Source organism: Pseudopodoces humilis, chromosome 3 (assembly GCF_049639895.1).
Source record: "Pseudopodoces humilis isolate 2021_Gansu_Grassland_sample_001 chromosome 3, ASM4963989v1, whole genome shotgun sequence".
NCBI lineage: Eukaryota > Metazoa > Chordata > Aves > Passeriformes > Paridae > Pseudopodoces > Pseudopodoces humilis.
The window spans coordinates 95,925,691-95,940,200 of NC_142202.1; the positions used below are offsets into that span (position 1 = coordinate 95,925,691).

Sequence of the window (14,510 nt, forward strand, 5' to 3'; positions counted from 1 at the left end):
GGTTGGCATCCTTTTATCATAGTTGAAAGCAATATACTTCCGGAAATCTTAGCTCTTTGAAATACAATAGGGTTTTGTTATGAATATGAAACATTCTTAAATTAATGACCACACCCACATTTGTCTCTTTTGCCTCTTTGAAAAAGACTAAATAGGCTAATATAGGATCTAGACAAATCTTTCATCAAGATTAGACTCACTCCTTCACATAAGAGACATGCACAATGGGCCATGTGAGTATATCAAAATCCCAGACTCCATGAGGATTTTGGAAGTTTATGAGAAAGGGAAGCATGACAGCAGTACCAGGAGTGTGCTGTAACAGAATGTTAGATTTTTCCAGGTTATGTAACACTGCGCTTCTTCAAGGAAAGAACAGATGCAGGAGAAGACCTGCACTTCTAAAGACACTTTTGCTGTAAAATATACCTTACATATGTGTGATGCCAACCAAAATACATGTTCTGAAGTTCCAAAGTCAAATAGCTAAAAGTAAAAACCAGAGACCAGATTCCTGACTATGCAGAAGAAGAGAGTAAGGATCACAACTTCAGTGTAAAATCTTCTACAGCAGCATTCATTCATTTAGTGGTTCCTCTAATCTTTTCCAGATGCTCACAGCTGTCACATGATTATTGTTCCTTGGTCATACAAGGAGTATATTCCCTACCAATTATTAAATGTAGGAGAAATGGTGATTGGAAGCATATCTGGTTGGAATATAATCTATTCTTTTGGTAAACTGAAGATCCAGGTTTTTTCAAACTAAACAAAAAAAAAAATAAAACTATCATTTCTAATCTCTAGGAACCACTGGTAGAGTTTTACTGCAAGTTTGCAGCAAATTTTACTGCTGAATATTCAAAAATATATATTTCTCAGAGGTATCCTGTAAAATAAAAAGGTCTCTAAGTAATAGCAACACCATGAAAACTAAGTGGCACATGATCTTAATCAAATTGGCAAGCATGGGTGTAGTAAAATGCTGTATCTTCCACATTGTGTATCAACACAATCAAAGCTGCTTATTTAGCTAACAGAAGGCTAATTTTCTGATGTTAACATTTCTTGCCTTTAACTACTCAAGAATCGGCAGGTGACTCCAGCTGAACAAGGAACTTCTCACCAAACCACGCTAAATAAAGAATATTTGCTTTTCAAAGGTTTATCTAAGTACATAGAATCATTTAGGTTAAAAAAACCCAAAAAACATTTAAAATCATCTATTCCAACATTAGCCCAGTATTGCCAAGTCCACCACTAAACCATGTCCCTAAATCCCTCATGTACACATCTTTTAAGTATGTCCAGGGATGGTGACTCAACCACTTCCCTTGGCAGCCAGCTAAGGAAAAGGAGAAAGGCAGGTAACGCATGAAAAATACTTTCAGTTGAACACAAGCCCTCTGATTCAGGATAATACTCTATTTGTATCAAGATGCATTTCATTTTGCTTTCCCCAATTTTAGCTTGGTTTGTGCTCAAGTACTACATCACAGAAACAAAACAGATAATTATGTTGTACATCATTATGGAGGGTAAACTCAGTTATGATGGACCCAAGCATCCTAAAGCTTCTCTGAGAACTGGAATTAGATTTCTGTCTTTTACTTTTTAGGAAATGCAAGTAAAGAGCTTTGGGATCTTAGATAGCCTTGGCACTGATAAATAGAGTAGTCACTGAGGGACTACTCACCTAAGTAAGGTTGTCAAATCAGGCTCATCACTCTTAATTTTAAAAAATCACTTTCCAGATTCAGACCAAATGAGCAGAAAATTTGGTCTGTAGTAAAAGTATGAACTCAAAAATATTTGTCATGATAAAAAAGATTCTGTAAAGGAATATTTCTATTTAATATTGTGCCATGTGTGAAATTCTGCCCTTAACACACAGATTTGTACTAAGCTAGTGGGAGGACAAGATTTACTAGCTCCTAGAAAATTCATACTTTTCTACATTGATCATATTTCTGGTCCACAGCTACATTTTAGACCATGATTTGGCAAGAAATACAGCCAGTATGACACTTTGTCCCATTCTCTCTACCATATATGAAATGGAGTGATTTTGCCTGTCTCCAGTCTCCTTTGTTTAGAGAAAACAGTTTAGTCTTGGTTGCTATTTTTCTGAGAACTCATTTTCTTGACTGCCAGCAAATAGAAGTGGGATCTACAAAATTCCAACTTCCTGGAGAAAGAAGGGATTAATGCTGCTTTTCCTTGTTATCCGGTGTGACCTAGCATGGATAGCTACAGAACTGTTCTGAGTTACCACTGCAAAATGCTGAGCTATTTATCATGCCCTGTTAGTCAATATTTAAGATCATTGTGAATTGGAAACTGCTCGAGGTGTTTAAAGCTGAGTGAGATGGTGGTGGCTGTCAAGGCTGTAATTGATCTGGGCTTTACACATTTTTGTTTTAACCCTTAATAGGAAAATCAGTGAATTTTGACAGCACATAAACCTACATCATTATCCTTTGTGTGAGCTGGAAACTGGCCATGCTTTTTTATGCAGGTCTTGCAGCAAGAAAAGAGACTCAACTCACGTCCACAGAGGTTCAATTCTGCTGTTTGAATAATTCCTTCCCAGAAGACAGACAGGTCTTCTTGTAGTAGAATTAACTTGGCAATAATTTGAAAACATCTCAGCATAGACAGCCATGGAGTATGCCCCTAAATACACACACCTTGGGCAACAAAGCAGTGAGAACACAGTAGTAGCAACAGAGCTTGCATTTACCTTGGGCTACCCCAACTATGAAGACAAACAGGACACTGTAAAGCACAATAAGTACAGGCATGGTCAGTGTCAAGCTGTTTCTGTTACAGCTAAGCTCTTCCTAACTCTACAAATAACTCCTCTAGAGTTAAGAACATGCCATTCAGATCAAAGAACTACTTCACACAACTAAGAGACTCCTGCTGCGAAAACAGATGTATATTTTTTCTTCTCCATAGACTAATTATATATTTGCATTAAATTTGACTGTTACTTCATTCATTGGCACATGCATTCTCAACGCTTCACCACTTTCATGCAGCCCAGAAGACCTTTTACACTGACTTGGGGCAGACAGTTCAAAGAGAGAAGATACTGTGTGTAATGCACAAATTTAAAGTATAAGGACAAGACAGAGGGAATTCTGAAGGAACAGGAGCAATGTTGAAACATAAGCAGTTATGAGGAGCTTTGAGAAAGGTAATGCAAACCATGAAAACATGAACTTTACTTACAGAGAGGGGAAGATAAAACAATAAGAACTGTGCAAACCAAAGTTTGGAAAAAATCAGTTGTCTTAGGTTTAAAACTTCCTATCTCATTGACGGTTCTCATATGAAACGTACCATCAATATTACAGTACCCATACAAGCCATAATGCTACACAAGGTTAGCATAATTAATTTATTCCTTCTTTCTATGGTATCTGTGAAGCAACTGCTCTAATATCTGTGAGACACTGCTATTCCCATTTTATTGATAAGGAACTGTGTCACAGAGAGACAAAAGCAAACTGATGTGAGCAAGGCAAGGAACTGAGAGCAAATCTCTTATAATTATTCTAATAACTCTAACCATCATCTTGCCCCAAATCCAATGTCCTTGCCCTCATTTAAAATCTTTCCCACTGACTACGTTATGAAGTTTAGACTGTTCTGGCATCTATTTTTCCCCAGTCTTTTATTGATCATATACTCTTCCAAGTCTCTTGCCAGGAAAAGAATAAGGCATCAAGATGACAAAGCGAAGTGCAATGGAGTAAAAGAGACAGAAACTGGAATAAGCAGAGGGCAATCTTGTGAGGCTTTCAAAATATTGTGCATTTTGAAAGCATGGAAATTAAATACAATAATTAAACAATGCCAAGTGAGTTTTTTCTAGTGCAACCTTGTTTCCTTTTATATGGGATACTACTTTTCACATGAAGATATTAGCTCAGTCCCTCTTTGAGCTGGTTAAAAATTTGAAAGATATTTCAGAAGTTATGCAAAGCTTTACTGTTTATGAAGGACAGAAATAAATGCACTGCTGTGCAATATTTTAAATTTAAGTTCAAATAATGAGTAGGCTTCTTCAGCTATAGAGTGATTCAAGAGTATGCAGCCTATGTTAAGCAAGATGACACTAGATAAACCAGTGATCCCTTCTACATTTAAATCTTACATGAGTGTGCAATAAGAAACCTGAACACTATCTGGCACCATACAATTCCCACGAATTAATATTGCAGCATTTTTCTGCATAGGCTCTGTCCAAGTTATTACATTAGATTAACATTCTGCTGAAGAGATTAACCTGCCCAGTTGTTACTGGGATGCGTAGAGAGGGGCATCTGTAACTCAAATAGCTGGTAGGTTTAATTTCAGTGCTGAATTCTGGGGTTGCACCCATGCAACATCCCAAAAGTTTGGTTTCATCTAGCAGAAACTATCTGGATTCAAGACTGATGATCAGATCAAGTATGACCAGCGATGGAGGAAAAAAAGCAGAAATGCCTAAGTAGAAGCAGACATGATATGTATGCAGAAGGACTAGAAAAGTTTGCCTGGACTAGGATCAGGTCTTGAGTATCAGTCATGGGTGCATTCCTTCTCTCCTATGTTTTAGATTTAAGTCCAAATTTTCAGCAAATGCATTAAGCTCATGCAAGCAACACTGTCCTAGAGTGAGAAGAGGCTCTGCTCTCAAATTTACAATGATATTTACAAATTTCAAAAGAGTTCTATCAGTTCTCTATTGCCCAAAGTAAAATGAAGCAGCAGACAGGAAAAACAGGGGAAGAGCCAAAATTTCATAGCAGTATTTAGAACAGGAGTGCAAAGAAACAAATGGCAAGATGGTTGGAGGCACAGAAACTGAAAACACAGCTTGACAATGGAGTTCTGGCTGAAGAGTCAGTGGGAATAAGAATGTACACAAGCCTGATGAAAGTAAGAAGATGTACACAAGCCTGGAGAGCCAGCTCTGGAGGAATGAGGGATGAAGATGTACAGACAACTGACTGTAGGAAGGCACTCAGGACAGGAGGTTAAGAACAAGTACTTAGACTATGCTTATGGTAAAAAAACAACATGGGACAAGAAGCCAGTGGGGCAGTGAGAAATAAACTGTTCTCCTTAGGACACAGAACTGGTTTATACTCAGAGTTTTCACATAGTGAAAAGGAGTAGGAAAGAAGAACTGAGCAGAGAATCAATAATGACTAAGACCCCCTTTTGGGTCTTCTGGAAACAAAATTTCAATTTCTCATTATTTCTGTGCCATCAGAAAATATCTATGCAGTCTGATGGCAGTGAAAATAGGTATCTTGCATCTTACTCCTTCAGTAGTAATTTTTGCAGAATATTATTCCATGCAACTTGTTTAATAGAAGAATTGTACAACATTGTATGGGGGATTTTAAGGTTCCAGGCATCTCACAATTCAAACAGGGGTTCAGACATTCTCAGAAGTTTCTATTTTAAAATGGTGTGTACTCATTATCTTTCCCTCTGTCTCTATTTCTGTCTCTCTTTCTCAAACAGACACATTTTCAAAAAACTTTATTAACATGACTAAGTCTAGAAGAAAGGCACCAAAAGTGCCAGGTTGCCTATATAACCAAATTTTCCCTCATCTTGTGAATGAGCATGGAACTCATGGCATGACTCATATCTATTGTTACCAGAACACATCTGCCTAACACAGTGCACAAGACGGCCTTGCTGCAAGGATGAATCAGAACTGTGTACTCTGGATGGCCAACTTGGTAAAGAATTTTGAAGAAATGCACTAAGAAATGGGACAGCATTACAACAAGAACAAGAATAGTTAGAGTAATTGGATGTCAGTCTAGAAAGCTGGATTCTATCTTTCCTTGACATAAACTTTCCTTGACATAATCTTTCCTTGACATAAACTTTTCATTATAGTAATCCAAATCAGCTTTTTCAAGGTGCTCACTGAAAGTATATTCTCCATTTTCCATCTGATTCACTGATTTGAGGCATTTGAGTTTGCAGAAGGGATGAATGTTCACAGACATACATAGCTGGAAATGGGAAGACTTGAGTTGGAAAAGTTTCATGTGGCAGCAATGAGTCAAGGCTCATGGACTTCAGCAGCTCGGGATGGTCCTGTAGACTAGTGGCAATTTTTGAACACAGTACTCTGGTCCATGGTTGCCCAGCCATAAAGTGGAAATCACACTGTCTGCCAATATCTGAGGCCTGCAGTAATGCTAATTTAATGCCTGCTCATCACTGGCACTTTTGTGATCCTAAGGAAATCCCAAAAGGAAATTAATAATAATTAATAACTACATCTCCAGAGTAAGGCTTAAATATTCTATAGTAAACAAGGTGTGGGGCCACACACAGAACAATGTCATGAGAACAAAATATGGAACAGCTGCTCATTAAGTGACTATCATGTATTCTGTGAACTGAATGAGGAAAGGATTTTGTAAGAAAAAACAATATATGATCATGTAATTAAAGAAGTCTCCACAATGCATATGCATGGGGAAGATTAAATTAACTTGCCTTAACAAAGTTAATTCTGTCACGTATTAGCTTTAGAGTGTTTGGACTCTTTAATGTAGATTTTCCACACCCAATATGAAATAACTGAACATCCAGCTGAGATCTGATTAAAGGACATATATTAGCCATCTGTATTTTATTCATCCAGTTCAAAACAGAATTTACTTTTGACTATTGGAAATGCAGTGCTGGAAGGAGTTATAACAACTGGAATATAGGAATGAATATTTCATTACCAATTAATCCTATTTTCTACAGAAAGTTTGGATTTTAGCCAAAAACTTCTTTTAGCATCATAAATGTCAAAAGAAGCAGGTTAGAGACCATCTTCTATGTAATATGCTACACCACAGTAGTTCCTGCAGCTGACCATTGTCCCTTAAATTAATTAAAGTACATGAATTCAAGATAAAAATTATGATTCTCACAAGTAAAGAGTACATTCAACTTTCATTAACTTCAAGAGACAGAGCCAACACATGGCTCTTTTTATTAGTCCTGCTAAAACACGTACAAGTATAAGCCAAATCAAACCTTTGCCTCCATTTTTTCATGTGCATGTGACTTTCTCATTGTGCAAACCACAGGCTCCCTGTGTACATATGGGTAGATATATATGTATCTGTATATCTATCTGATCAATTAAGTGGCTTTCAATTGAAATATTCTGTCCTTTAAGAATGTCTGCATCTCTTACACCAGCATATTTAATCAAAGATTGTATTTTGTAGTATGAGTCTATTCTTTACTTTCCCTTGCACTCAAAGATATGAGCCATCACATTTGTCAAATATGGCTCTTATTTAAGGTAGAACTTCAGTTTCAAAAGATGTTCCATGGTTTTGTTTCTGCATGCATTGCCTGGGTTACCAGGGCTAAGTTACGTGTCTTGCTGATGAACAGGCAGACCACGTAAAATATTTTGTTTCTCTGATCTCGTGTATAAAGAACACAGAGCCATCTCACTGGCTACTTCAGACCATACACTGTACACACATGTTCATTAACCATTTAATATACCTTACCTCTTAAATTTTAGATTCCTTAGCTCTGCATTAATACACTAATTTTAAGATAAAGTGCTTGTTACCATCAAAATAGTTTTTCACACTGAGAATTTTAGGACATGGGCACTTCTTTGGGTGTCTACAAACTACAGCAATCATTATTCCTGTCACACCTGTCTAATTATAGCGATCACAATTCCTCTGTCTCAGCTGTAGACCTCATTGCTCCCTCAAGAGGGGAAGAAGAGCAGCAGGAACCAATCTCATCTCTCTGGTGGCCAGTGACAGGACTTGAGGGAATGGTTTGGAGCTGTGCCAGGGGAGGTTCAGGCTGAATATTCACAAAAGGTTCTGTAACACTGGAACAGGCATTGTAACAGGCTCCCTAGAGAAGTGGTCACATCACCAAGCCTGACAGAGCTCAAAAATTTGGACAATACTCTCAGGCACATGGTGTGACTCTTGGGGTGTCCTGTGCAGGGCCAGGAATTGGACTTTGATGATCCCTGTGGGTTGGTATCAAACTAGAATACTCTGCATCAATGATAATTATTATCCCTTATCTTTTAGAAATTTTTAGATATCTTACACAATATACGATCAGCAGCAGATATGGAAAGTTCTACAGTACCAAAATTATTTAAAAATTAAATACAATATTTAAAATGCAAATAAAATTTCTCATCTGCTTTTTTAGATAATTTTCACCCTTGACTCCATATCAATATCAGAAATTTATTTTATTTCATTGATCTTACTCTACATACCAAAAACAGACTACCAAATATTTCAATGTTTCTCACAATTTCACAGTGCATTTTGCAAATTCAGGTTCACTTAGCATAGTCCTGGTATTGCTGTCTTTAAAGTTAAATGCAACTGTTTAACATGGACATTTGGATCTTACTTGATCTACAGCAAATAGTTTTCAGGTCGATCTAAAAAACACATTCCACAGCTATGAGTCTACTTTTACCTTTCACAGTAAGGTCACAGAATCATAGGAAGACTCAGCTTGGTAGGGACGTTAAAATCGTTTCATTCCAAAACCTCTCCCATAGGCAGGAGATCTAGTCTAGTGTCTAGTGCCATCCACTAGACCAGGTTAATCACAGCCTCATCCAACTTGGCCCTGAACGCCTCCAGGGCCATCCCCAACTTCTCTGAGTAAGCCGGTCAGCAATGTAGTGTTACATAAAGTGATTCTACAACACTCGCACTTGAGGATAAAGTGGTTTTAGAACATTTGAAATTACAAAGCAATTTTTATTTTTGTTTATGCATTTGAAATTACCATAAATGAGGACAGCTAAATACTATGACCCTGAAAGACATGGGAAATGAAATCAATATTTAGTCAACATTTGCATGTGATTGAACTTAAGTTTGTGTTTTTATGTGTAGAATACTTTGTAATTCTTCTCCCACTTTCTTTTGAAAGCCATGCCATCTATTTAAGTAGCAAAACAGATTTTGGCTGAAGTGGCCACCTTAACACAGCTCATCTGTTGCAAGGCAAAAATTAGTACACCGGACTTCTAACTCCAAGTTTCTTTCTTAATCTCAGACAGTTCTACACACTTTATTTCTCAAGCCTGAGGGGTTTTTACTTTTATTTACTGAAGTACATTTGAGATTATTTTTGGCATCTTTACACTGGGTCATGAAACAGCATGTTTTGGCACCTGCTAGCCTCACTAGCAATCTGCTTACTCCAGGCTGTCATCCTTGTGCTACTCCTGGGTATGCATCTGACAAAAGTCTTGCAGGTTTGCCTGGATCTGGAGTTTTGCAAACAATGGAAGAAAGCAGCATATGAAAAAGCTTCATTGGTGTTTAGGTGTGTCTTTATTTATTGATTTTGTATTTTAAATATATAATAAATAATGTTCATTCTTTTCCTTCCCATTTTATTGATTATGGTTGACACAACCAAACACAAACCAGAATGAAGTTATGATCCTTTCTGTAAAACTCATTTGTTAGCACTTGAAAATATTAATTGTTGAGGCTTTCAGTGTATTTTGAGACTTTTCAGCTATATTTGCACAAACCACCTCATCTATTGGGGCATTTAGGGAAATTCTGGCACTGATGATTATTATGAAGGACTAAATTAAATTAGTCTACTACCTAAATGAAATGCGTATCTTCTCTTTTTCCTTGCAGAGGTTTCTGATTGAGAAAAAAGTATCTGATGCTGCAATGGTTCACAAGAACTAACCAAAACCATGGTAAAACCACATACATATAGATTATTAGCAGAGATTAGTAAAAAAATTGTGCCACTGTGGAACCACTGCAATAACTGATGATAAATGTATACAAATAACCTATTCACAAAATTCAGTCTATTCAATCATCACACCTTAAAATATTAAGTTAGGAGAAGGAGAGGGTGCAAATTTTTTTTAAAAAAAATATTATCACCTCATGGCTATCACTTTGAACATGCACCCCAGCACAGTGAAACCACAAGCTCTGAAGAAAAGCATGCTTCCTGAAGAGTAGGATTTTTTTGCTTTGACTCTGAACTCTGACTTAGTTCCTACAGACATAAAGTTCATTTCACTTAACTTTAGATATTTGCAATATACACATCACCATATAAGCTGATCCCTAGCTTTGCTTTATTCACTCTAGTGAGGAATGTACTATTGTACAGTCTGATTCATCTGACCTACTTAGATGTCTACCTTCAGAGGAGATGAATCATGTCCTGAAAGTGTCTATTTCTCTCCATTGACTTTAAAGGCAGCCTAGCCAAAGATAATTTTGATAGAAAAGACATTACATTAGGACAGATAAATTTCACCCCAGAAGCTATGAAAGGAGCAAAACAGGAGTGAATGCTCTTTTCAGCAATATTTAACTTCTGTATGATTTTGAAATAGAAATCCATCCATGAGGTCATGTGGGGACAATACTACTGAGAGCTGCCAAGCAGCACAGACTGGTCTCTCCCGAAACACAGGGGAGAAACTCCCTCATGAAATGAGCAAGGTGAAGATGAAACAATAGTATCTACTCCCTCTATACCTTCTCAAAAATATATTCAGAAGAAGAGAGGAAACTTTTAGAGTGCACAGTTTTCTTTAAATGTTGTTTCAATAAAATCTATATGGAGTAAAAAATTGTATTTCTACACAGAAAGGACTGCTGAACTTATAAGAATCTGCTTATAGCTTTGCCCTCCTGCCATACTTTTAAAAACTCTTTTTAAAACAGTTTCTTTCTAACTTTGGCTAGGAAACATGTACCTTCTCTTGGCTTTAGCTACTTGTTAAGAATCTCAGTAGTTTTTATCATGTTCCTTTCCTTGACATTCTTCAGTGCACTGAAGGCGAATAAAGTGATGTAAAAATGCACATCTCTTATGCCTCAGTATGTTAAAGTCTTTTTTTATATATATGTAGACTCATCAATAAAAGCTTAATTTCTGCTGTATAAGAAGAATAGTTCTGACCTAACTAAAATATGATCCCAAACCCTACTTGATCAATGAAATCTTTTTCTGAATTTCACTTGGTTTTCAAATTAGTCTTCTGTCTTCCTTAGCTTGAGAATGAATCAGTTAGAGCAATATGCAAACATTCATCTGCAGTGGAAGAAGGCAAAATCTGCCGAAGGGTGCTAAGATTTCTTTTGCCCATCAAAAGTTAGTACCCAGTATTGATACGGACAAAAGAATCATTTAAGACCACATAACAAAGCTAAAAACCAGAAACTAGGCACTAATCAAAATAAAGCTACATGATAACCCTTCTTCAGAAAATGTTAAAGTAGGAGAAAAGAAGGGATTACATTAAGAAGATGTAATGATCGAGCAAATTTTTTACCTCTTCTAATCAGATTAGTCCAATACTTTCTAAATGTTGCTACAAAAACAATCAGCTCTATCATCATCAAATTTCTCTTGAAAACATTTTTATTTATGTGGTGCATTCCCCTTGATCTGGGATTGAGATTTATACACATATTTTCTAGTGCATTGAGGAGAGACCATAATCTTTCATAGTGGGTTTAATTTGATTTTATAACCTAGCCAATTTTCAGGATGATTTAGGGATTAGATGTTCTGTCAGGCTGAGCTATGTATCCAATAAAGCACAAGAATATTTTTTTTCTAATTCTTACTGGTGACGTGCCCCTGCCCTGGCATTTTTACCTTTAATGTCACCTGTTCTCTTTGGTGTGCTAACATCAGCAGCAGGCCATGACCAATCAGTGGGTTGGGCCATGCAATAAAACAGCCATGCCTGCTCACAGGAGCAGAGATGCTGCCTAGAAACTGCAATTTAAAGATCCTACTGCCTCATTTTTAAAATCATTTAAGTCTGGAAAGACACAAAGGAAAAGAAGTACAATTTTATGTGATGATTCCTACTACTTACATTTATAGTGACAATTTATAAACTGCAAATTTAGCAACATCTGACACTTTGACTGATTAAGTTTGCTTTTTCAGAAGGTCATAGTAGGAAGACTTCCACTGCCAAGAGCTAACATGAACTTGTCACCATGACAGTATCTTTGTAATACTCTATCTGAACAAATATCAGACATTGCTTTGTGCATCCCTGCCATTCCATCACTATCCTCACACAAGACAAGTATTATAGAGAAGTATACAGAATTCACTTCAGCTAATGAAGGGAGTGAGGATTTCTGATTACTCAGTTATTTAAAGGGGGTAACTAAGATGCCATAAACAAGGAAGAACACATGATTCTGCTTCAAAAGCAGAAGTATGGTCACAATTCCTGATGCTTAGGTCATGCTGAATTTTGGTCAATACTTAGCTAAGTGTCTTGTAGAAAATTTGTGGCATAGGCAAAAGCTGAGCTCATCTTTCCCAACTCTAGGCTAATTCTCTAATTAATGGGCCAGACTTTTCTCATTCCCTTAGGCACCATACAACAAGTAAAAATAATATAAAGATGGCTAAGAAAAATGTTGCATACCAGAGATTCTTATATTGCCTAATTAGGGTTACTTTACTATGTCTTTTCATTACCATGGCAGGGCAAACTGAATATAGAAGCAAGTGTAAAATCCCCAAGCTGTGATACTGTCCTCTATTGGTCTGCATTCTGTAAAGGACTAGAATATCCCTTCAAGATGTAAAATAACTATAACAAAAATGCTTAAGATGCTGCATCTTTCATTTGGTCCACAATTTACTACAAGATGAAGTTTAATATAAGGCCCAGAATGATATTTCTATCTGTTATTAGCTGAAGTGAGCAATCCTCATAAAGACCATTCACACAGAACAGTGAGTTTACATCGGATTTTCTAGTGTTAGTTTCTAAATTTCAAACTGATTTAATCATCTATAGTATGTACAACTGTTTTATGTTAGCCATGTCAGGTCTCTGCAACATCAAGATAACGATTAACAAAATGTGTGCATCTAATAATCTCTGCAGATAACAAAAAAAATCAAAAAACAAGCTTTATATATATTTTATCTAAAAGAAAATGGCAAAAAGAAAATTAAAAAAATTACATCAGCAACTTTTAAGGTAAGTCCTTGCAGCACTGCAAGAGTCAATATGAGAAATTCTGTTTGCAAAATACCAAATGTCAAAACACCAAACTTTAGAAGGTAAATATTTCAATTTAGGCTCTCTTGCTGCTGGTAACTTCTTATGAGTTTTCTCTCTCTTTGTGTTGGGGCAGGACTGATTTATCTTTTCACCCCTAAACACGTTCCTTGATTGTCTTGTTCTGTAGAAGACTACAGGAGAAAGATTCTTTCATTAATCCATTTAAATTCCTCGTGTACATTCCCTTACATCTCAAACTTCCAAACTATTTTCTTTACCAGTCCACCAGACAGAACTACACAAATTCCTCATGGTCTCAAACTACATCACAAGAAGTTCTATGAGCTCAGCCTGAGCTGAGAATCCATTTAATCATGCCTTGCATATTCTCATCCCACCTTTACCTATTCTTTTACTGCTTTCTTCTTACACTCCATTTCAAATTATTACTCCTTTCCACTGGGACATACTGTGTCTCATCAGCTCCTTAAAGTTGGCAAAACATAAATCACAGGTAAATTTTCTTCTATATCTAATCCAAATTTTCCCTAGAATAAATTAATTACTGTCTAATGCAATAAATTGTTTCATGCTTCATCTTATTTTAGTATAGAATTTCTGAGTTTAACTATATTTGCAACTGCTGTCCATCACCCATCAAAGGAACCAAGTCAGTAGACCAATATAGTGTATATATGTTTCTATGTTTTAAATTATTCAGTTCCCAAATGAATTTCTTGAGTTTCCTTTGAAGAGTGGGACCTATGATTATAAGGAGAGTATACTCTACTAATAAATTAAAAGTATTCTGGTGTTCTTTTGGGAAAACATAGGGGATACACAGGAAAATCACAGCCCAATTGTGTCCTGTGATATTAGCTCATAAAAGTCTGTGACAAATGGGCCTCCAACAGCTATTCAGCATGGAATCTGATACCAGCCCTCTGAATTTCCGGACAATGTGTAGATATTCTGAACAAAAATTCAGGAGAAGAAAAATGATTCACAAAAAAACCTGTGATGAACACCAAGGGAATACCATCTATTTTCTCTATATTCCACAAACATGAAATGCAAATATATCCAGCATTTTAAACAAGTTTGGAAGCAATGCCTAAGAAAAATGCATCCTTCAAAACTAAAGTGGATTTTATTATGACAAGCCTCTGAGTTCACTTCATCCACATTCTGTACACTTACATACTCAATTTGTACATTCATTTGTTTTTAATGCCAGCATATGAGAACTACTACTACTAGCTAGTAGTACTAGCCTAGAGATAGTAGAATGACAATAGGGGAAGTCACAGTTTGTGAATAAATATATATATAGTGAAAGAAATAGGAAGTTTTCCAGCCTATCCATCCTGCATCTCTGACTCTACTGTTACTCTTTAATGAAATAAAATTTCCTATTTATTTACAA

General features: G+C 36.4%; 1 protein-coding gene across 15 annotated transcripts in view; it reads right to left on the bottom strand.

Annotated features, from left to right (window-relative positions):
• MYT1L (myelin transcription factor 1 like) overlaps positions 1 to 14,510 on the bottom strand; it is a 302,005-nt gene that overhangs the window by 206,727 nt on the left and 80,768 nt on the right. The window lies entirely within an intron of this gene.